The 25,044-nt window shown below is 37.0% G+C and overlaps 1 long non-coding RNA gene across 1 annotated transcript in view; it reads right to left on the reverse strand.

Moving 5' to 3' along the window:
* Positions 1-3,511: 3,511 nt before the first annotated feature.
* The window catches only part of LOC116600797, a 69,071-nt gene continuing 47,538 nt past the window's right edge, over positions 3,512-25,044 (reverse strand). Inside the window, exon 4 of the long non-coding RNA XR_004289816.1 lies at positions 3,512-3,865. This is a non-coding gene — a long non-coding RNA (uncharacterized LOC116600797). The remainder of the gene's footprint in view (positions 3,866-25,044) is intronic.

Raw genomic sequence — 25,044 nt, forward strand, 5'->3', positions numbered from 1 at the left:
GCCTGATACCCACTGTGGTCTCCAGTGGAGGAGTCAGCCCTGCAGTGGGTGGCCAGGCAGGGAATGACCTGGAGAAATGAATACCTAGACCTCTGTCTCTTGCCATCGCCTCCTAAAAGTCACACCCAGAGGAAAGTCAGATCTTGAGGGACCCTGCTCAATGCTGTCCACAACCTTCTAGGATATGGTTTGCGGATTCTGCCATCACCTCTGTTACAAAGATGTGTGCCTATGTGTGTGGACTGTGTGTTTCTGCAGAAAAACACTTTATAGATAAAATTTTAAATCAAGCATTATAGAAAATTTCTGGGCTGAGAGTGAGTCACTCCTACCATCCCAAGGCAATTTATTCATTTTAGTATGTCATGGCTAAAAGCTGAATTTATTTACTTATTTTCATTTATTTAACTCTCCCATAAGGCCTGCCTTGTACCATTCTAAATGCTCAAAGATTAGCTCATTTAATTTAATTCTAATAAGGAGTCTATGAGATAAACACTTCTAATTCCCATTTTACAGATGAAGGAATTTAAGCAAGAGGCTAAACCCAAGGTCACACAGCAGTAATTAGCAGAATCTAGATTTTGAACTCAGGCAGACTGACTCCAGAGGGAAAGCAGTTAGCAAGAGCATTAACCATAGTCCATTTTTTATGTTTATTGTTGCGGGCGTTTTAGTTTCTTTAAAGTAAGTAACTTTGCTTTTTGAGTAGAGTTTTAAAATCAACTTAAAATGTCTAAACCTCGTATGGAACCTGATTTGGACAAATTGAAAAAAAGAGAGACATTTTATTATACAATCGGAGAAAGTTAAACACTGGCTACTAGATGAAAATAAGGAATTGTTGCAATATTTTTTGGTGTGATAATACTTAAAATAGTCTTATCTCTTGGAGAAACATTGATTTTTATGGGTGAAGGAATGCGATGTCTAGGATTTGAAGAGTGAGCAGATGGATTAAATAAGAATGTTGAAATGTTGGTAATTGTTGAAGCTGGGTAATAAATAGGTACCCGGGAGTCATTGTGAAATTCTAATTTTGCATATGCTTCAATTTTTCATTGTTAAATTTTAAAAAATATTTTCAATTCCTATAGAGGTAGTTTAAGAAGACTGTAACAAAGGAGAATTTCTTAAGTTTAATGCAATAATAACATTAATAGTAATTACAGTAAAACATAATAAATTGCACAGACCTTTAAAAGCATACAGGCTTAAAACTCTCTCTTGCTTCTTAGAGCAGTGGTCTGAAATTGGTCATAATTTACTTACATTTATGTTTATCACCTATTGTAGACTTTCCCATGTGCCCAAATGACCACCTGTACTGTACGCCTTTACTCTAGTTGTGGTAAAAGCCTTGTAGTAGCAGCAGGTTTGTCTTCGCTAAGACATGAATATGCCAGAGCTGAGAGCTGACTTCCTCCCTCAGAGAGACTATGTGCCCTCAAGCTGAGCACAGGCCCCTGTGTTCCCTATTGTGTTACCCTCACCTGCTTTACCCGCCTGGAAGATGGTAGCTATTAAGATTACAGCCTCTGAAGACACAGTTCTTCTCCTCCTCCTTCTCGTCCTTCTTCTCCTCCTTCTTCTTCTTTAATTTTAATATTGGTATAGTTAACACACAGAGGTAAGTTAATTTCAGGTGTACAACATAACTATTCAATAATACTATGTATTACTCAGTGCTCATCATGATAAGTACAATTTCTTCTCAGATCCTAATGTGCAATACATTCTTTCTTGAGTTCATGCCTTTGTATGCATTGGAAACTCTGCCTGAAATTTCCCCCCAATCCTGCCCTACCCCTACTCCATTACCTACCTCTCCACAATGCTTCTTCACCAGCTAGATTCACCACATCCTTTAATACTCGTTTCCTTGCATTAGCCTTTCTCAACAGGCCATTCAGGATTTCCTTCTCTGTCTTACTTCCCTGTATTGTCCTTGGGGGCAGGCACTGGGTTTTTATAAATTTTTGTGTTCTTGTTTGCTAACATAAAAGGGCAAAATAAGTGATTATTGAATGAATTAATGAAGTTGTTCATTTAAGCTTTGATGAACTATCTGTTACATTAACCAGAGTTAAATTCTTTCAACCAAATTTACCAATATAGATGCCACCAGTCATCTAGTCCTACTTTCTCATTTCTCTCCAAGTACCTATAAGGTCATGTGAAAGGACAACGTTCGATGTTTTCTTAATGACAAAACCGTATGGCTTCTCAGACCATGCATGCCATAGGTATGAACTAGGTAATCACACGGTTTTTTATTTTTGATAGATTTAAGAAAATCATAAGATTAGAGCTGGAGGGGTCTTAGAATAATTTAACCTTTGTTGCTCTTTCAATAGAAAAGATATGGAGATACAGGGAGGTTAACTGACTTGCCCAAAATTTATACCAAGACTTAACTTGGGTCTTCCCTCAGAGAATGTCAATTCTGATTCTCTACTTTGAACTTAGAGAAGGTCAACACATTGGCTTTTCTTTTTAAGACCCAAGGTTTACATAGTTTTGGCAATGCTTTTTAAGAAAAAGAACAGAAGATTATAAAGACAAAATTTAGTACAGACACTAATATTTATTTAGAGTGAGAAAATGGTCATGATATAATGTTTTAAACTGCTAAAAATAGCACAAATGCCACAAAGTGCTGAAAAGTCACTATATTTTTATGAATTAATCACCTAAAGAGGCTCTTCATTAGTTCATTTATTTGGGATTATTGAATTAGTGGTTTTAAAAAAATTCTCTTCTATAATATTGCATGGTAGATTTCCTTTAAAAATAAAGTTTTAAGTTGTATATAAATTTATATAAAAGACTATTTAATTCCTCCAAATTGTAAAGATGTTACCTCTGGTAGTTTCTGCCAGGTATACCAAAGCAGAGGCCCAGCAGTTAGGCTTACATCAGACATGCTTAGGTAAGAGAAGTAACTATGTATGTATTCATTCATTCATTTATCAGACATTCGTGATGCCCCTACTAGGTGTTGGTCACTGTGCTGATGCAGTTGCACATCATTATGATGTAAAGATGAATAAGGCGTCTTCTCTTAACCCTTGAGGCCCCAGCCTATTGGGAGAGAGTGGCAAACAAAAAATCAGAATTCAGTGCCATACCTATTGAAACAGGGCTGTAGAAGAAGAAGGTCAGAGGAAAGGTTGTTGATTCTTTTGGGAACAATATGGTAGAGAAGGATCCACAGAGGAGGTGACTCTGAGGTAAGTCTTGAAGAACAAGTGAAATGGGGAGAAAACTATAGGGACAACACTTTCAAAAGATAAAGAATGAAAAAGGGGTATGTTCTGGCTCAGTGAGGCTGGAACAAAATATGTAAGGAAGGCAGTTTCAGGGGTCAAGGCTTGAAAAAGGAAAGGAGAGATGAGCGTGTATCATGTGCTAAAGATCTTGGGCAATAGCTAATAGGGGAAGAGAAGCCCTCTATTTCGATCAGGCTACTACGACAGAATCCTATGGACTGCATGGCTTAAACAACACACATTTATTTCTCATAGTTCTGGAGGCTGGGAAATCCAAGATCAAGGTGCTAAGTTGATCTGGTATGTGGTGAGGGCCTTCTTCCTGATGTGCAGACAGCCATCTCCCTGTATCCTCACATGGCAAATAGCGGAGATAGAGGGGAAGCTCTTATGAGGGTGCTGATCCCATTCATGAGGGTTCCACTCTCATGACCTGATTTCTTCCTGAAGGCCTCATCTACTGATGCCATCACATTGGGGGATAGGGTTCCAACACATGGGTTTGAGGGAGACAGATATGTTCCATCTCTTGTACTCTTGGAGGATTTCAAGCAGGTGAGCCACATGAGTTTGGTATTTGTAGGGAGAGTTGACTAGAAAGAGAGGGGAGAGGCAAATGTCAGCCAGAAGATAACTGTGATGCACATCTAACAGTCCGGGTGTGAAGGGGCATAAACAAGGGTGGTGATCCAGAAAATGAAGAGGAGAGAATCAAAATAAATTATCTGTAAAACATAGGAAGAAGAGGACTTGGTGACCGATTGATTATACATTGAAGATGAGCAGAAAGGGAGGAATTGGGGATAAGCTTGGGCACCCAGGAACAGAATTATCATTATAAGGATGATAATAATCATTATTAATTAATTATTAATTTTCGATTATGTTTTAATTATCTCATAATTATTATTATTAATAACCTTAATTATCATTAACAGAATGTTAAATTAGTAAAGGTATTCCAGTTGATACTCTAAGTACTTTCTTAATGTTTAAAAAAATATATATATATTCGCTATCTACTTAAAAATTAAATAATGATAATAATATTAATAATGATGCCTAAGTATTTTAAAATATTTCATTACTATGCTCTTTGTTCTCTAAATATATGGTTTTAAAAAATATGTCATCTGTTTTTTGTTCCATAAGACTCATCCTACCTTTACTGGCTTGTGCAGCTGTTTCATGTGTGGATAGTTTCATTCATGAGTTAGTTCGATTGTTGTTCAGATTTCAAAATCTATATGGCTCCCTTTTTTTTTCTTATGTTTTCTGATTTGTCCTAAACTGTATTTTAAAAATGTCAGGGGGATCCATCTGCCACCATTACTTCTGCTTCACTAACCTAGTACTATTCCCACAGGTAAAATCATTCTTCAGGCTTTTTATTAAAGGGGCTCAATTTCTTACACTGTCCAACATGGTAATTACTGCTACATGTGATTATTTATAATAAAATTAAAATTAAATACATTAAAAACTCAGTTATTCTGTCATAGTAGCATTTCAAATGCTCAAGTCCCATATATGACTAGTGGCTACCATATTGGACAACTCAGACATAAAAGATGGATCATTCCAGAAAGTTCTACATTGTTCTAGAAAGTTCTACTGGGAGTTTTGAGCTAGACCATTATCGTCCTGATCCTTTGAACCATGTAGCTATTCATTCAGGATGCTAACAAGATTTTCCTCTCTTCATTGAAAACATACACTATACGCATCTTCATATAAACTACCCATTGTGTTTTGCATAAAAATTTGATATTATCATGAAAAATCATAAGGTTTTAAATATTTCAGAAACACTTTTGAGTTCAGTCAGCACAGTTTGCCAATACTGAAAAGATCATCAAGATATAACAGCTCTCTGTTAAGATGTCAAAGTGTCACCACTAGTTTTACAAGGGAAAAGGTAGTTTGAAATACTAAACAGGCCATCTTGGTCGATTTGTCTCCAGTGAGTAATAAATCCTCCCTGTTTGCTAACTCAGCCAACTGATGTGCTTGGTTGACTCTAGAGAATTTATGGTCTCTTTCTAAAAATTTATTGCTGAGTGGATCAGTATATTCATAATTTCAGGATTCCAAACAAACTCTTATCCAGCCATGTCACAAATGAATAAAGTGGCATCATTTATTTAAGTGGTAACTAGAGTTTCATGAGTATTTCACCTCCAAATCCATCTCTGTCATGACTGGCAGTAAGTCAAAAAGTAGTTAGTTTGAAAAAAACAAAACAAAACAAAAAAAAAACAAAGACAAAAGCCATATCACCACATCACCAACTCTGGGTGCATTTAAAAAGTGAATCAATCTCTATTCTGAAAAGCCCAAACACCAGTAATTCATCTACTTAGAATATCCAAAAGAGAAATAGGTCATCATTGAAGCAAAAACAATAAGCATAGCACTATTTGGAAGAATCAATAGTGTCATGATAAATGAAGTCCCCTCTTGTATTGCAGCAAGAAACGTCCTGGAGCTGGGAAGTCTCAACTGATTCTCTGCCTCCAACGAGCCCCTCCCATATCCTGAGTCCCTATGGTTCTCTCAGAGATGCTTCTGAAACAAGAGTCTAGGTCACATAAACCATGAAAAGTCTTGTAGATCCAGCTACAGTCAGAAATAAAAGAACCCTTTCTGAAAGGGCACCCCAACGTGGTGACTGATCGCTGGACCTTTGTCCTATTTTAGCTGTGTTGGCTATATCGTGCAGCCACCCTACTTAGTAAGTGTGACGGACACTCAGTGCTGGGAGAAGTTGATGTCATTCCCGCTGACAAGGACACTAACAGACCATATTCTTCTCGTGCCATTCGGAGGCGCGTCGAACAAAGAAGCAAGTGGCCAGAATGTTCAAAGTTAACTGCAAACGGGGAGAAGAAAGTTAATGTGACACGCTGCAGTATTCTCTCTTAGCATGCAGTTGCAAGCTTTGAAAGTCCCGTTAAGTATCTCTTTTTTAAGATAAATACCTATTAAGTAATGTATATGCACAAGCTGAAGTGTTAAATGGTTTGTTGAAACCTATTAGAGTACACAAGATGATAAACATAAATTATAGCTAATATACTGCACCAGTGATTTTTAAACATAAAAATTACTGACACTGTAAAAACACACTTGAGTCATCGTAGCAGCATAATAGCACTAATCCATGTTTATCCAACCATGCACTTTTCAAAAACAACACAAACCTCTAATAAATGCTTTGGCTTCACCTTGACAACTTATATGGGTTATTGCCTCGTTCATGCCTGGATAACCATGTGTTATGACTTAAATGTTCTTTAATATCAATTTATGCCTTGAAGAAAAAAGATTGAATAACATAGTGTACATATGGTTCAATTTATTACAGCAAAACAATCATTTTAGTTTGAAGATATTTTCTCATGGTGCATATCATAGAAATCTTCTTCAATAGAGCTCTCAATAAACCAGATTTTTTATGTCACAATAAATGAAACTAAGGCAGCTAATTGTTGCTAAGATTCTAAATAGATGGGTCTATTTGGCTTCCTTGTCAATCAAGAAATACATTCCTTAACACTTGTATTTCTGGATTCTAATGTCTCTAATTGGATTTTACACTATCTGATTAACGAGGTAGTTTATAGGCTACTATAAAAAAATTGATCCTTAAAAAGTAAAGGAGGAAATTGTAGACCGTCAGCATTACGGAAGAGTCAAGAAGACACCAAGAATCATAATGGTCACAAAAACCAAAGGGGAGGGCGTAGGGTAAGGAAGTGAACTGAGGAAGTGAATTCTAGAAAGAGAATAAGTCAATATTGACTGTGATTATCTCAGAAATGCTTCAGATGGTATCCCTCCTGGTCCCAGGCCCCCAAATTCCAAGTGTTGAACTAGATATTTTTCTCTGGTTCTGGCTGGCTGAAGCATTAGGCTTGGGTCACACACTCAGTACACCAATCTGAAAGCCCGGCGTGGTGGTGGGCTTGGTGTGTTGGCAGATGACATAGGCTCTGTAGAGATCTATTTCTTTAAGAAGAGTTAGTCAGTTGAATCAACAGGTCTTTATAGAAATAAAAATAGAACCTACATATTTATGTATAGCTTATTACAAAATGCAAACACTACTGCAATTTAAAAACATACTCCTTTAATCATTTATTCTTTATTTCTCACTTTCCCTCTGTCAATCAACAATGCTATTTGAGAACTCTCTGTGTGATATTGGGGATGAGGGGAAGAGCTTGGAGCAGATTATATTAATGTCTGGTAAATGATATAATAAACACTTGCAGGGAACCACTGAGGGATGAAGGCTCTATGGAGGAGGTAACTTTGGTTTCTAACTTTTGGAAGACACAAATTAGTTTGAAAATGACCCATGAAAACAAAACAAAACAAAATCAGATAAGTCTTTCTGGAAATTAATATTGATAATAAAATCTGGAGGCCCTACAAAATTTATCCAGTAGATGCTAGGCCCACACTCATAAAACTTGTTTACAAACAATGTTTCTTTGTTCTGCATGAGCCATTCCTTCAATCACCTTCCATTCCAGCAAGCACTAATTCTCCTTCTTCAAATGAACTCAGCTGTTCTGTGTGGTCTTCTCCATGGCCACTTGCTCTTTCTTACCCAGGTGTTAATTCATTTTGAAGGTCAAGCAGATGATAAATAATCTTGCAACAAGATACATTTTACTAGGCATCCTAAACAAATCCAATTACAAGTTGATTAATAAAAAAATCCAATCAAACTGGATTTCTCTGTTTCCAGATCTTGACTGGGTTTTGTTTGTTTTGTCTGTTTGTTTGTTTTTTCTTTTAATCTAGGTCTCCAAGCTTTAGATTACTTTGGTTTTTCTAGAGTTCCTTCCTCTTCCATGTCTACATTTCAAATTCCACCTGTTCTTTAGAGCAATGGTCTCATCTCCCTTCTATAAGTAAGCATTCCCTTTTTACTAATGGCTTCAAGCAGCTTCTCTATTTCTTCTCTTCTCCTACAGCTTGTTCCTGAACTTCTTCTGTTAGAACTTACTGATTTTCATCCTGTTCTCTTACTGTTTACATTTGTGTTTTCTATCATAACTTGTGGACTCTATACTCCCTGAGGGCAGGTAGGACCGTTCTCTCTCTTGCTCCGTGCGCTAGAGTTGAGCACTCTTTCTTGAGCAGCATAAGATTCAACCAGGTTTTGTTTAATAAACATGATAGATTTTCCATAACCTTGAGGCTACATTCTATCAGTGTCATAGAAACTTGCTATCATGAAGATTATATTCTTGCAAAACTCTTAATGAGCAACTAGAAAAAGAGATATTCCTTTTGTACACCTATTACTAAGTTTTAAAAAAAAGGCTGATTTAAAACCATGACTTCTTTCATTTTAGTTTTATTTTCAATCCATCCAAAGGGACTGGATTGTACACGTCTATGATTCACAAATACATGGAAGCATTTACAACTCCAAGAAAATATGCTTGTCTTGTCCATCCTTGAAGGAAGAGTGATACACTGCAAGGACCAGGACATGGTCACCTACCAGGATAGGATTGTGTGTGTGCCCATTGGAATGCATTCTTGAACTGTCTAATCCTTCTTCATTATCCATCAGCCCAGCACACATATTCTGGGATGAAACTCAAAGTCAATGACTGTTTATCTTCATTAGCTCCTCCAAGCAATGATTTACATGCAAGTCCTGATACTGTTCACCACCGCTCTCTAGCCCATCAGCATCCAGGTTTCCCCTAGAGCATCCTTAAATGATTCCAGCTTGAGAAACCCCATCCCAGATTCCAAATGTGGAGGTCCTTGAGCAGCATCCAAGTAGATTAAACAATCTACATTTATGACATTCCCCCTGGGAGCATTACCTCCATAAAGGAAATGACACACACAAATGTACACAGTAAAGTAAACATCCTACTCCCTCCATAAGACCACTAAATATGTGATTTGACATCAGTTTGTCCCTGGGGATGGGGTGCAGGTAGATGACTTAGTAACAGAGTCTTGGTAGTAGTAATTTAGAAAATGGCTGCCAGAATGTCATTGGCTCGCTGGGTGAAAAAAAAAAAATTATCCTTTCTCTGGAGCTACATGAATGGTTTTATGTGATAACTAAAAGAGAAGACCATCCAGCAGATTAGAACATGGACCTGGAAGACAAATCCCTTGGCCCTAACTTTGGCAATGCTGACAATTTGCTGGGTTGATCTTTGAAAAGTATTTGTTCTAATGTTTTAAGGTATCATTTTCTTCCCTAAAAGTACAGGACTATCACAGGGGATAGTGTTTCCTGATTTTCATAAAAACACATTTCAGTCATAATAATAAGCAATTTGGCTTCCATGATATTTTAAGGTCATCTTCACTAAGAATTCTATCGTCTTTTAGAATTGTGATTCCATGGCCCCAGAAATCAGCTTTCAACAACTGGAGAAGAATCCATCCATTCTGTTTAATAAGCAGAAACAAAAATAAGCAAACAAAACTGTTAAGTTTCACCATGATCCCTATATTTTAAAAGTCTGCGAATCTGTACTTTTAAGCTATATTTAGGAATTATACAAGCAGTGGTGTTCATTTTATTTCACATAATTTTCTCTCTTCTGCTTTAAAATTCTTCATTTGCAGAAATGCAACATGCATTTTGCATATATTTACTCATATATACTCGAGGGTGAAGTTTACAAACTCATCAGGGTAAAAAAGTCCAGGCTCATGTAAAATTTTTAGAGAGATTTGCCTTCACAATTGTCACTTCCGCCATTTTATCTCGTCCTTCTACTTCAAGGGATAGCCCTGTTATCAAAACCTGACCTCAGGCTATGATGTCACTCACTTATATTCTAATGTAAATGTGAGATAATGTACTCACTTTCCTGTTACCTTGTACATCAAGCCTAAACTCAAATTTGGAATATTTCCCTCCTGTTAAGGAATTAGAACAGCAGTTGGTAGGTGAGAAATTCCTGGGGGTGAGAGTTGGAAGAGGAGGTAAGATGTTTTCTCCAGTATCCTAGAAGTCCTATTTCTAGGATATTGACTATATTCAACAATAGAGTGTACCCATCCTAATTAGAAACCTTACAATATTCACCTTATGAATATAGGTGCTTAATATTGTTGGGTTGAGTAGCTACTGAAAAATAACTACTCAATTTGATAAAGAAAAAAAGATTTCCACCAAATTATAAATTTCCAGTGGTATCTGAGAGCTTCATTTTTCTCTTTTTCAGTATTTCTAGGTAGTGAGAAGGGACCGCTAGTGACAAAATGGTAAGAACCAGGGTGACCTCAACAGCACATGCTCTCAATTCCCATTCCCTGAATCCTGGTACATTTTACCTCAATTTCCCCTGAGTGAACAGTTTGTGTAGAGACAGGGTTTATCTTCTTTACATTCAGATGGTTGCATTTCCTGCTTAAAATGTTAGCTAGATTGTCTCTGTACCCTGCCTCCCCCCATCTTTTGGTCTCCCAGAAGCTGTCTGCTGCTTCAGGCAAACTTAATGATGGCAGGGCCGCAGAGCCAAAAAAGGAAAAACACCTGTGGCCAGTGTAAAGTTTAGTCCTGAAATAGACAGGCAATGGCCATCACCTGCCTGCTGTGTGAGAGCCCAATCAAGTCTATTCATCACAACTGTGCAGATAAGGGCTTTTTTCACCCCCCTCCTTTTTTTTTTTTTTTTTTTTTTTTGCTGTTGTTTTTGTTGAACTGCATGTAATAGGAATAGAACAGAATACAGCAAAGAAATGGTGCCCTCTGCATCTCTGCATGGCCCTGAGGGGCTGCTGTTTAGATACAGCCCATGGAGGTGGTCATTCTGTAAAAATGGCTCACGGAATGTTCATTTTGGAAAATAAACTTGGGCTTTCTCTTCAAAAATTTCTATTATGAAATTTTCTTTCTATCTCCTGTGGAAATTATGAAAGAGAAGAGAATGAAGTCTAAGGACAGCTAAATTCAATGAGGACCGACCATGTGTCAGGGAGCATATCAGCAGGGGTCAATGGGGTGCTCTCCTGTCCAGGCCTTGTTATAGCATGAAAAAGAAATAAGGTACAGTGAAAAAATCACGCACATGTGGACGCCATGACAAAAACATATGATTTCATCTTTATCTTTCTGCAATTCTTGACATTTTAAAAATTCCTATCCTTTCTTGAAATAGTAGCTTCCCTTGGCTTCTATGACTCCCAAGTTTCCTGGTTCTTTTCCAGCCTCCTTGGTTTGGCTCTTCTCCATTTCCTTTGCAGGTTCCTTTTCCTCTGTTCATCTTCCTAACTGGTGTCAACCCTACTCCTAAGTCATTTGTTCTCTGCACTTTGTCCTTGGGAGATTTCATCTCATCTGCCACAAAGCTGAAAGAAACATCTATGCATTGGCAGCTGCCCAAAGAGTCTCTCTACCCAAGATCTGTCTCCTAAGCTCCACACCAATCCATAGAGTGGCTACCTACCATTGTGTTGGCCAATGAGATATGTTTTGTGTGGCTACTGGAGATTTCTTAGTGTGTTCAGCCTTTTCGACAGAAGTGCTGAAGTGCATCCTTTCCAAACCCTTCTTGTATAGAGATTGATATGAGGCTCAAAATGAAAGGAAAAAAACCAAAAAAACAAAAACCTTGTGAACAAGAGGTACTCATAAGGAAGAAATCTACCTACTGAAAATGAAATAACAATGATAAACAGAGCCTGGGCCTTTAATGAAATTGTGAAATTACTGCATAAGCGGTGGATTGCTTCCTGAGGACTTCTTACATTGTGGGGAAAATCATTCCTCTCTTTGGTTTTAGGCATAGTTATGTATAGAGAGAATTCTATGTACAGTTGCTTATTGTTTTATACCTTAAATGAGAGAATGCATACTTAAATAAGAGAATTGTATTTGCCATGGAGGAAATGTTCACAAAAATTGATTATGCATTTTGCTGCAAAGGATATCTCAACATATTCAAAATAGGAAAAATTCTTCAGGCCACATTCATTGACTATAATTTAATAGAACCATAAATTAATTATAATAAGCAAGCAGCTCTCACCATCATCATTATACCCACACCTTACCATCCAAACTTATACAATTGGAAATTGAAAATTATAACTTCTAAGAACTCTTGAATTAAAGAAAAAATAAAATTCAAAGTATAAACAATTTAATAATAAATAGTATTCTACTGTAAGGAAGAGTTTCCTTCCTTCTTTCTTTCCTTCCTCCCCTCCTTCCTTCCTCTCTTCCTCTATCTATGTATCTATCTAACTATTTGCATCTATATGGACCCATGAATTCTTTGAATTCTTATTTTATTCAATAGGACATAATCTGTTAGAATCATTTTATTTATTTATTTATTTATGCCCCCAAACTGTTCTAAATTTGGCCAGTAGGAATTTCTTCAAGGTAGCTCTTATGTATTTCTGACATGAATCTGTTATTTTTTGAATACTTCTTTGCTTTCTGGCACAAGATATCCCACAGTAATTTTTTGCTTATCCTGCTCTACCTCTGGAGCTAGCCATCTCCCTGGGGCTCCTGGTTCCTTTAATAAAGAATGCTATTTAGAACCCAAGCACCAGCATGCCCACTACTTTAGGAGTACCATCACTTCTAGGCCTTTCCAGAGGACAAGATTTCATAGTCTTCTGCTTTCTCATATTTATAACTATTTTTTCTGTCAAGTGAGGAAATTGCCTCCATTTATCCATGATATATTATTCATTTCCTCAAGCATAAGAGGTAGTTTCAGATTGCTAATTGATATCTTTTTGAGATGCAAACCTACTAACTAGAATTCGATATTTGCTTACAGGTCTTTATTCTTCAAAAATACCAAGGTCATGAAAGACAAAGAAAGGCTGAGAAAAATCTCTGGATTAAAGGACTGAAGAAAAATAAAAACTGAATGAAATGACTAATCTTGGTTTACATCTTGGACTAGAAAAAAAAGAATATTTGGACAATTAGTGTAATTTAATATGGTTTTCAGATTAGATAATAACACTGAATCAATGTTGTATTTCAAGATTTAAAAATTTGATTGTATTTATGTGAGAAGTACTTAGGAATGCAGAGACAGGATGTTTGCAATTTACTGTCCAATTGTTCAGAAAAGTATATGTATATACACAAAGACATATACATATGTTTACATGTGGTAGCATATACAGAACAATAAAGGAAATGGGGCAAAACATTAACAACTGCAAATCTGGATAAGAGGTACAATGCAGTTGTTCATAACAGTTGTAATGTAGTTTTACTGCAGATTTTAAATTACACAAAAAACAAAGTTGCAGGAAAATGAAAAAAAGAAATAGATGAAAGTGCATGGTCTCCATCCCAATCAGTAGTACACTCCTGGAGAAGTGTGTAAGGAAAATTTACAACTTCAGGAACATATATTAGAAATAGAGAAAATCTGAATGTGAAGGAACTAAATAACAATGAGAAATACAAGAAAAATTCTAAATATTACAGCCAGAGGTGAAAGATGTAGGAATTAGAGAAATAGAAGAAGGAGAACAAAAGCAGAAGAATAGGTCTTGAGTATCAAACAATTCAATGAAAAGTTGGTTCTGTGAAAGGACAAATAAAATGATACATTTTTGATATGTTTTGTTCAAAGAAACAGTGTTTGTACCAGGCAACAGTGTTAGGGGGTATCACTGTACATCCAGAGATATAATGTTATGCCAATAAACGTGAAAGCCTAGATGGAGTGGATGATTGAATAGGAAAATAAAAATTTCCAAAATTGGCTCAAGAAGACAAGTTGAGTACCATGACTATACAGGCATAACAAAAATAAATCTAGAACTTGTAAAAGATGACCCCCTTCCCCCAGTGAAAAGGAGATATTCAGGTTAGTGGGAGACTCAATGTTGAAAAATGTCAATTATCCTTCCCTGTCATCATAAATTTAATCTTATCTCAATCAAAATTCTATTATCATCTGTCCTATAATTCGAACATCTCATTCTAAATTCATGAGGGAGAGAATATATACAAATATAAACAAGATAATCTTGAAAAATAGGAAATATCCAGAGCCCCCATCTTTCCAAATATCATACCATATTAGAATGTCATGACAATGGAGGTGCACTGATGCATAAAAAATCCATCAGTGAAAAATAATAGAAATCAAAGACACAGATATGTATATATATGGAAATGGTGTCTATTTTGCATGCGGTGAAAAAAAAGATTAAACAACAAAATCCCAAATAGATTAAAGTTCTAAATTTACAAAAAGTAAGTTATAAATCTGTCCAAAAGAACTGTGGCAAAATATGTTTAGAAACTTGGAATAGGATAGGTCTTCCAAAAGAAGGCATACATTGAAAATGTCTTTTATGAAAAAGGCTGATATAGCTTATAGTTGAAGAAAATATCAGTAAGACAAATGATCAAAAAAAACCCTAAAGAATTTACAAGACAAGTACAGATTGGGGGTATGTTTTCTTAGTTTGTAACTGGAAAGGATTAAAACCCAGAATTTTTTTAAAAGATTTTATTTATTTATTGACAGAGAGAGACACAGAGAGGGAACACAAGCAGGGGGAGTGGGAGAGGGAGAGGCAGGCTTCCCACTAAGCAGGAAGCCCAATGCTGGGCTTTATCCCAGGGCCCTAGGATCATGACCTGAACGAGGCAGACACTTCAAGACTGAGCCAGCCAGGCGCCCCCAGAATATATTTTTAAATTCCTAAAATTACTAAGAAAGAGCTTAAGCAACCCAAATAAAAATAGAGGGGAGGAGATGTGAACAGATCATTTATAGAATAAAAAATACACATGGGTGACAAAAACGTAAACACAGGTGTTCCACGCCATTAATGACCAGGGAAATGCCAAAGAATACTATGAGACTGACAGTAACTACAAAAATTGATAATATTAAGAGATGGTGAAATGTGAGGAAATGGGTATTTTTAATACTACCCATGAAAATCAATTCATATAGCCATTTTTACGTGGTATTTCTGAATCTTTTGACTCTAAATAAATGAAGAATTCTCTTTGGCCCAGGATTTCTACTTCTCATCATCTAATCTTGGAATTAGATGATGTAAAGAGGTTCATGCAGTGATGCTACTGCAACACTGCTGTGATAGCAACTAAATTTAGGGAGGTAAGTTTCATCAGAATTATCAGGACAAAAAATAACAGACAATGGAATTTTATGTGTAATTTGGGCCATATGTGGTTAATTTATGTAAACAATATGAAAGTATTGTCAGGGCATATTGAGTGATAAAAGCAAGCTACAGAAGAATAAATATGGTATAATACAGTTTATTTAAAAAATACTCATGCAAAATAAAACTATATACAACTAAACATCACTATGCATACATGCATGTAAGAAATGCCTATACCATGGGTGCCTGGGTGACTCTGAAGCCTCTGCCTTCGGCTCAGGTCATGATCTCAGGTCCTGGAATCAAGCCCTTGGCATCGGGCTCTCTGCTCAGCAGGGGTCCTCCTTCCCCCTCTCTGACTGTCTCTCTGCCCACTTGTGATATCTTTCTGTCAAATAAATAAATAAAATCTTAAAAAAAAAAAAAAAGAAATGCCTATACCAAACTGATTTAATGAACAAAAAAGTCTTTGATTTCCTCAGGGAAAATATATAGAAACAGAGGTGATGACTAAGGATGATATAACTCGATCTGTAACATTTACGTTTTTTACATCTATTCAAATGGCACTGTTGTAATTGAATTTTTTTGAACTTTTAAAAAGAAAAACAGAAGGAAGCTATTTGTTCTGCGCCTCTAACTAACCATGTGCATTATAGCCACATAAATCAGTTAAAGGTCTGAAAGGTCACTTCTCTGGTGAATTACCACACAAGTGTCATTTACACAACTCCAGCCATCCATTCATCCAACCGTAAATGCCTACCTACCTGTATGTGCAGTTACTTTGATTGAAAATTAATGTTTAAAATAATCACGTGTGCTTAATTTTATGTAATATTTACATTCCTAAAAAGTTGAATTTAAATAGCTTCTTAAATTGAATCATATTTTCAATGCAGTAACAGAGTACAAGTATAAAGAAAAACAACATGCTATGGTGAATTATTTTGTGAAGTGAATGAACATTCCACAAAATGCTTGCCTTATAAATGTGAAATTTATACATCAACTTTACTTAATAGAAGATAGCCCTGCAGGTAACTTTGCTCTCCCTGCTCCCTGCCTTTCAGCTAAAATATAGCTAATTTATACAGATTATTTTTATTATATTCTTGGACCAGCTTATTTTTATAAAAAGCACTGTCAGAATGCAGCCCTATCATTTAAATACCAAATATCCTCCACAGATTTCTTTCTGAATCATCAAAATCTCCTTGGAAAACTGTGTGTTTGGGGGCAATTGCTATATTAGTTTTCATATTTTAATTTTCTTGCCAAATATTTAAATATATTTGATAACTACCAAGGCAAGCTGAAGGATTTTAAGAATGTGTTCAAGGGGATTATATTAGAGACTTCAGAGTAACTTGCAGATCTAGAGGGGTTTCCAAGGCTAAATGAATTCTTATCAGGTTTATGAGAAAACCTTTTGGAAATAATTTGTAAATTTATCTGTTAATCAGCAAATCTGATTTCTACAATATTGCCCACAGTGAATAATTAGTTATTTTTTATGGCCATAATGCTTGCTTAAGAATGATAAATTTTAATTATAGAATTTTATTGTTTTTCTTTAAGAGAGACAAGATCCAGGAATAGAAGATGTGCTTTAACGGAAAAGGTCATCAGATTTTATTCTCTTTAAAATACAGGCCTTTGCCTAGCAATAGCCAAGTCTCAGGAGACCTTAATCATCCAAATCATATGTTTTGCCACCTTGTGGTAGTTAGAAGTGAGTCAAATATTATAGATTAGTATGATCACCTGGGCAGGTGGACAATAATGCCCAGGTCTCGTTGTAGAATCCAGCATATTTTCTTCTAAAATATCATCCTTTTTCTCTCTCTAAAACCTGTTGAGAGGTAAATCCTTAGATACAAGGAGAAAAGCTATGGTTCAAGCTCTAAACTCTTCTCAGGGATAAGGGAGAATATATATCCATAATATGGATTAAAAATCTATATCCATAAAGCCATTTTTATAATCCATTTGAAGTGATTTTATTATGATATGGAAGAGAAAAACACAGACAAGGGACTAATACAAGTGAAAACAAATTATAGAAATTTTAAATTTGACTAGTCACATGACCAAGAAATATTTTCGAAAGTCCACTGGAAGTTGGAAAAAATGCTTTAGTGTCTCCTTTAATAATGAAAGGCAGTCATTATTTATTTCATACACATGTCTAACAAAGTAGAAAGATAAACGTACCTACCTAATAATTTGCCTTCACAGTGTGGGGAGAAGCTGATTAAAACATCTCAACAATCATACAGCAAGAAAATATGCACACAAAATTAACATACAGCAAGTATAAAATGGAAAATGGAAGTGCTTCATAATTCCATGCTCAAAAGAGAGCAAATGCAAATGTTTGATGTATATTCAGCCAGATGTTTTTCGAAGATAAAGATAGGGATATATAGATAAGTAGCTCATGTATATTTTCTTTCAACTTATCCTCTACTCTTCAAGATTCACTGTGAGAATACTTTGCAGGGGAGAAGACAACATTTTTTAAAAGCAGAAAGGAGAAGATTAGGTCAGGAGATAAAGAATTCTAAGGAAAATTGAACAATGCTACATAAAGATTTTTTGGAATTAGCTATATGGCCAATCTAGAAATAGAAATAATTATATAGTGGCACATACATTTGGAATGTCTTGATCTTTCCAAATGACTTCTGCTAAACACATACAAATTGAATCTCACAATGATTGACTCTTTTCACTAGTAGGGCATTTGGGTCTTTTTATTTAACTGCTCTCAAAATCCCAATGCATTCATAGAGAAGGGAAGCAAAAGCACAGAGTAGGATCTGTGAGACCCTAGGTGCTCGAGGAACATCAGTTAAGATACCAAGATGCATTGGGGTCCTGGAGAGGGTTGGAGACTGGCAAAGATTCAAGGAGGACAGTTTTGCTTTTAGCCATTTTAGCTTGTACTGAAATTTGCTTATTTAAATTACTTCTGAATTGCCACATTCTTCATTTTCTTCATCCATAATATAAGAATGATCACCTTCTTGATATGCCTTGCAAAGATTTTGTGATGTCTAAATCATGTTAAAAGAAACCAATCTCTGCTTAAAAATTTAAAAAGTGAACTGTATATGATGGTATGAACTCAGTGTCCCTACTTTTTTGGATAAGAAATGTATTGAGAAGAGTCAGTTTGGGGATAACCACAGTATTCCTCAAACTGAACCATCACTGGTTCTCATGAACATGGGCTCAGGAAGGAAGTGATACTTAATTCCTCAAACTGAACCATCACTGGTTCTCATCAACATGGGCTCAGGAAGGAAGTGATACTTAAAGCTAGATCTCAGTAATGTCAGGGTTTCTATATACAAGGAGTTGCTTTGAAACAGAAATGTACTTGCTCATTTAAGACTGCCTGTGTGCCACTGTGGTAAAATAAATGCATATATTTCTTTAATCACAAAGAGAAATTAAGTCAATCAGAAAATACGAGAAAATCAAATATGTATAATGAATACTTGGTCCAAATATGACTGCATGGAGGTTTAAAAAAAAGTGTAGTGGACGCTGAGGGGTACCACTCGATCCCTCTTCAGGACCAAGGCACTCATTCCTCCCAGCAATGAGGAGAGTCTAGCCAAAGTTAAGCCCCCTTTTCATCCAAGGCAGCCTGGTCTAGAGCTGACCACCTTGTTTCCTTTAGTCCAGGACAGCTCCATGGGGCCACTGCGCTTCAGAGCTGGGGTTCTGATTTAGAGTTCAGTTACTCCCTCTGCCCCATCCTGTTTGACTCACGCTCTCACAGGTGTTACTCTGGAGAGCACTCCCCAATAAACTGCCTGCATATAAATCTCTTTCTCAGAATGTTTTTTTAAGGAACCCAATCTAAGACTAGATGCCAGTAGACTTTTGACATTAGTAGCATTTCCTTTCCAGTGGCTCGTTTGAAGTGGAGAATGAATAAATTTTATCTAAATTTAACAAATTCAAAAGTGCAGTGAAATCCAATTATTTGGCATTATGAAGGAAATAAGCAAATAAACGTAGAAATTGCTAAAACATTTGTCAGACTGTGGAATAGAAGAAACTAGCTTTTTTTTTTTTTAATAGAACTTCTGTACACGTAATATGCATGTGCTACTTTGAATTGTTTAAGGATAGGAACCTGTAAAAACAAAATGCACGTGTCTGGATGCCTGGATGGCACAGTTGGTTAGGCATCTGATTCTCAGTTTTAGCTAAGGTCGTGATCTTGGGGTCATGTGATTGAGTCCTGCATGGACCTCTGTGCTCAGTGTGGAGTCTGCTTGAGTTTCTCTCTCTCCTTTCCCTTCTGTCCCTACCCCTTTCTCTCTCTCTTTCTCTCTCAAATAAGTAAATAAATCTCTCCATATATATAATGGAATCATCATATAAATTTGGTTTAAAACAAATAAGCAAAGGGCTACCAAATCTCTAAACAAGGAAGGAGGTCACCTCACGGCCCTAAACATCAAAACATTGCAGCCAAGAAAGAGAAATCTGTGGTATGATCTTGTCTGATACACCTTGAATCTTCTGCTTTCCAACCCTCAAGCTCACAATTTCATAAACACTATTCATGGAAAAAGATGCATTTGAAAAAAATGAAAATCCTCCCTATTCTTTGCCCTCCAAACTCACCTTGAAGAAAAGGGCAATGAGAAGGGGAATCAAGACTATGAAGAGAAAGTGTTGTGCTTAGAAGGTTTTTCTACCATCCTCCTGTCAAAAGTTTGATTCGCCATTTTTAAAGCCTTCAGGCTGAGAGGAGAGAAAGAGACAAAGCTTAGTGAGATCTCTCCTTAAAATAGAAAACACATTCCTAAGTAGGTAAGTGAAACTTTGTACCAAATACTTAACAATGTTTCGGGGGAAAAAGAGAGTCTGGGTCATCCTGGAAAGGGAAGAAACAGCCCAGTTGAGCCATAGTTTCCCTATCAGCCTCTCTTTCTCTCTTTCTTCCTCTCCTTCTCACCCTTTCCTCTCTCTGTCTCTCTCCCTCTCTCTTTCCCATTGTAGGGCTACACAGATGAGGAAAAGACACAATGCACAGTCCTTGAACTATGATTTGAAGGCAAAAGAAACAGACCTCAGATAAAATAGTGTGCTAAAGATACCCGTAATGCATCAACGAATGACATCTTGAGAAAACTTCCCATGATGAGTAAGAAGAAAATGAAAACAAATGGCACGAGAAATAGTCTGGTAAAAAAAAAAAAAAAAAAAAAAAACACAGGATGAGGAGAAAAAGAGGAAGAAGTACGGAGAGAAGGGAGGGAAACATGGGAGAAATGCGGAAGAGAGGCAGAGGTAGTAAATAGAACACAAAAGGACTGTGAAGAACCCATTCATAGTTGGTTTAACATTCAAAAATCAATCCATGTAATTCACCATATTAACAAACAAACAAACAAAAAAGAAAAATCATTTGATCAGATCATCTCAATAGAGGCAGAAAAGAATCATTTAACAAACCCTAGAACTCATTCATGTTAGGATCAGCAAACAAAATAGAAGACATCTTCCTTAAAGTGCTTTACTTCTTTAACAATTCTAGAGAAATGACCATGAAGATCCATGAAGCATAACAAAAGGAAGGAGGCAAGAAGGAAGAGCAGGCATCCCTCACTGCACCTGCATTAGTCCTCATTCCTAGGCACACTTGCAGGCCATCACCTTGTTAGAGGGAATATCCTTTCCTCACCCATGTGGGCCATGGATTAATTCAAAAGGTGGAAGACCTTGTCTTGTGGGTTGAAACAATGTTAAAGCTCAGTAGGATAATGAATGGCTTACTCTCATTTTTTCAAATTCTTTAGAACCTTAAAATTCTATCCATTTTTTCTCCTTCGATGACTCAATAATATTTATCTCTTCCTTTTTTTGTCTACTTCTTTGACTTTATTTGTATCAATAATCTTATCATTCTATTCAACTCTAAGCCCTTGAAAACAGAGTTCTGGATTGATCATCTTTTTATTTCCCCAGAGTGGGGATGAGAGCCCTTATCATAGGTGTTAATAACTACTTGGTAAGTCAAATGGAATCAAACGGCATTATGAGGGACAGACCCCTGAACTAGAAATAAGAGGTCTTGAATTCTAAGACTGACTCAGTCATTAATTAGTAATAGGGTCTCGTGAAAGCCTGTCTCTCTGGGTTTCAGTTTCTTTTTCTCTTAAATGAAGGCGTTAGAATTAATTGCAAGGTATTAATATTCCTTAATACTCCTACCACTGGTAAATCTTTTGTGTTATGGGTTTTCAAAGATAAACTTAAAAATGACTTTTCATTTAGATACATGAATGGTGCCATTGTTTTTCCTAGATGTTGTCTTTGCTGCAAAGACCGGTTGGGGAAGAAGCAACTCAGGAGATAGATCCCAGATGGAAACGGTAGCAGTGACCTGCCCAGGTGTTTAAAGTAGGACACCCTCTGGGTGCCCCCACAGGCCTGCGGTGAGACTGAAGATCAGAGGAGCTAAGAAATACGGAGAAGATAAGAGCATCACAGGTGTATCCACAGTTAAAGAGTTCTGTGCTGTATATCACTATAAAGTCTGGAGGGGAAGAAAGGCAGGCAGCTGCCAGACCAAAATACCATTTTTAGAGACTGAGCTAACACAGGAACAGTTGCCAGTGTGGGACTGGCCTAATGATGTTATCTCATTCTCTGTCTGACTTCCCTCCAGTGAATCTTGTAAGGGAACCAGCTACCTGATCCTTTAATCCTGCTAACATTTTATAAAAGAAGATTCAAATTAGTTTTGCTTATTCCAGATGCTTTATATGCAAATGAGCTTTAGAATTGGTGGCAACTAAAATGTGAAGCAGACTCCATGATGGGTTGGAGGAAATGCTCCCACCTGAAAACCCTCCCAAAACAATGAGATGATTCCTTTCTCCTGGCTGCCAATGGCTCTTTCTCAAGGGAATTCCAGAATCTTCCAGATATCCACCATGACTCTTTGATCCCAAGGAGGAACTCCTCAGATTCCTTTCATGTATAACTGGCTTTGACTTTCCCCAAACAACATGTGGATCACTATCCCTGCCTTCCATAAATAGCATTACCTATGCAGTATTAATCAGAGTTTGCAAGTCAAATATTAAGATCATTCCTTGGGGTAATCCAGTGGTACAACTTTGCCATTTTATTTTCCCCTTTGCAACTCTAACTAGACAAGGGAAACTAAAACACTGAGCTAGGAATTATTTATTTACAGCCTCAATCCAACACACACAGACCCTGGATAAAGATTGCTCACTCTCCCTTATAATAAAAGTGGCATCTTAATGTGGAGCGGTGTGGAGCCTCAGCCCCGCCCGTGGGCCAGCTCTTACATCCTCCCATGTAGCCTGGCATTTGCCCTCTAGCATTCCTGTGTTGCTTGGCTCCAAATGGAAGTGCTCTTAATTTCAAATGATTTATTGGGGACAAGTGCGAGGCCTGCCTGATCTAAGTCTGTTTGTATTTGGTTTCCTGCGTCTCAGGGGTGATTTTAAGACAATATCTTATGTTGTAAAGGAGGGATAGGAAAAAAGAGCAATACCCACCTGCTGTAGGGCTAGAGCTCACTGGTGTTTTACACAGCTGTGTGGTGCCATTTTCTATAGCAATGAAAAGAAAGAGAGTCAGCTCTGAGGACAGCAGGTGAATGATGGACTGATAAGGGAAATTTGTACAATCCCCATCAGGTTATCTATTGAAGGGCAATTCTGTTGGGCTGTTCAAAGAGCAGAGGCCTAGGGCTAGGGACTCATCATAGGGGAGAGTGTCGCTGACCAGTTTCTCTGTTGTCCTGCTCCTACAGTACTCACGTCCATTAAAATATTCCAGACTATACAGAAATTACATTTTTTAAAAGACTCATTTATTTGGTTTTAGAAAGAGAGGGCATGGGCAGGAGAGACAGAAGGAGAAAGAGAGTCTCAAGGGTTAGGGTTAGGGTCTCTGTACTGGGTGTGGAGCCTGACATGGGGCTTGATTTCACAACTCTGAGATCATGATTTGAGCTGAAACCAAGAGTCAAACACTCAACCAACTGTACCACCCAGGTGCCCCCAGAAATTACATCTTTTAAATGTTTGTTTTCAGAATTTCCTAGGAGCTACTCATAGTAAAGGGATCATTCCTTGGGGTAATCCAGTGGTACAACTTTGCCATTTTATTTTCCCCTTTGCAACTCTAACTAGACAAGGGAAACTAAAACACTGAGTATGAGTAGGGATTATTTGTATTCTATTGATTCTCCACAGTGTCAAGCAAATATTAAATACTCAGGAAAAATGTTAAATGAATGGCTATGTGTGTGAATGAATAAACCTTTTTTTTTTTTTTTTTTTTTTTTTTTCAGCTAAAGCAGGTGCATCCTTATGGGAAAAGATGTTGTATTTAAATGGTGGCATCTAATGGGGATATATTACATGACCTCTTACTACCAGTTCTCCTTATAAAATATCATATAAAAAGATTAAAGCAGCACTGTCCAATATAACTTTGTGTAGTATTGGGATTATTCTATATCTGTGCAGTCTAACATGGTAGCCATTAGCCACTTGTGGCTACTGAGCACTTGAAATATGGCTAGTGTGGCTGAGGAAATGTATTTTAAATTTTATTTAATTTTAACTATTTTAAATTTAAATGGCCACACATGACTTACAGTTGCTCTACTGGATAGCACAGATCTAGAGTTATCCTCAGGAAAGATTGGAAAAAAGAAAAATACACTGCTTTTTGATGCTTTTTAAAGGGAAAATGTGTGTATGTGTGTGTGTGTGAGTGTGCATGCACATACATGCATACACACATACATAGGTGTGAATATGGTATATATATATGTATGTGGTGTCTTATAAGCGCTTACTATCAGGTTCATGAATCAATAAGGCAAAATATGTTAGGAACATGGTCTTCAGAATAAGCTAGACCTTAGTTTGAGTCTTTGGCTCTGCCACTTACTAGTTATTACTGGCATGTGAAACTGCCTAACCTGCCAAACATGTCACGATGGAAATCTTAATTTTTTGAAGAAGATATGATGGGATATCAACCTTATTCTAAAACTTATTCTAAAAACAAGTTGCCAGCAAGGACCCTGGGCCACCCTAACTGCAGAGAATATTGACAATGACATCATTAAGATGGTAACATAGGTCATTCTTGACATCAGTCCCCTTAATGAGAAGACCAACTAGAAACTATCCATAGATTAGACACCATTGCAAAAATCCCAAAACCCAGTGTTGAAGCTGAAGCACTCACCCTGGACCACAGAAATAGAGAAGGACTACATTAGAGAATTACAGAAATGACTACACTCTGATGGCATGGCCCTCCCCCCAGACCAACATCACATTGTATCTAGAGGGCCCCCTGGGCCTTTGGTTTTTTCCAGTGGGGGAATAAAAGAGAATACAAGGTGGACATCCAGCTCACCCAACATTAGGAGATACTTCCCAGAGGTCCACTTGTGTCACAGGGATCACTGGGGGACATGGGAAGACTCTACCACTGGGGATCAGATAGGGATGAAGAAGAGGGGCAGGGATGAGAGCAGCTATCTCTCAGATCTTGGTGGATGACATTCTTGCCAGCAGCAGAACCCAAGCAGAGATCCTAC

Source organism: Mustela erminea, chromosome 1 (assembly GCF_009829155.1).
Source record: "Mustela erminea isolate mMusErm1 chromosome 1, mMusErm1.Pri, whole genome shotgun sequence".
Classification (NCBI taxonomy): domain Eukaryota; kingdom Metazoa; phylum Chordata; class Mammalia; order Carnivora; family Mustelidae; genus Mustela; species Mustela erminea.